Raw genomic sequence first — 843 nt, 5'->3', positions numbered from 1 at the left:
TTTCCCATTCTGTAGGCTGTCGTTTTGTCTTGTTGACCGTGTCCTTTGCTTTACAGAAGCTTTTCAGTTTCAGGAGGTCCCATTTATTAATTGTTTCTCTCAGTGTCTGTGCTGCTGGGGTTCTATTTAGGAAGTGGTCTGTTGTGTCAATGTATTCAAGTGTACTTCCCACTTTCTCTTCTATAAGTTTCAGTGTAGCTGGCTTTATGTTGAGGTCTTTGATCCATTTGGACTTGAGTTTTGTGCATAGTGATAGATATGGATCTGTTTTCATCCTTCATGATGTTATCCAGTTATGCCAGCACCACTTGTTAAATATGCTTTCTTTTTTCCATTTGATATTTTTGGCTTCTTTGTCAAAAATCAGGTGTTTGTAGGTGTGTGGATTGATATCCGGGTCTTCTATTCGGTTCCATTGGTCCTCCTGTCTGTTTTTATGCCAATACCAGACTGTTTTCAGTACTATAGCTCTGTAGTAGAATTTGAAGTCAGGAATTGTGATGCCTCCAGAAGTTCCTATATTGTACAGGATTGTTTTGACTATCCTGGGTTTTTCGATTCTATATGAAGTTGAGTATTGTTTTTTTCAAAGTCTGTGAAGAATTTTGATGGGATTTTGATGGTCATTGCATTGAATATGTAGATTGCTTTTTATAATATTGCCATTTTTACTATGTTAATTCTGCCTACTCAAGAGCATGGGAGATCTTTCCATTTTCTGGTGTCTTCCTTAATTTCTTTATTCAAAAATTTAAAGTTCTTATCATACAGGTTTTTGTTTGGTTATAGTTACTCCAAAATATTTTATGCTGTTTGTGGCTATTGTGAAGAGTGATATTTCTC

The sequence above is a fragment of the Microtus ochrogaster genome, unplaced genomic scaffold, assembly GCF_000317375.1.
Source record: "Microtus ochrogaster isolate Prairie Vole_2 unplaced genomic scaffold, MicOch1.0 UNK91, whole genome shotgun sequence".
NCBI lineage: Eukaryota > Metazoa > Chordata > Mammalia > Rodentia > Cricetidae > Microtus > Microtus ochrogaster.
This window is presented reverse-complemented; position numbering follows the sequence as displayed.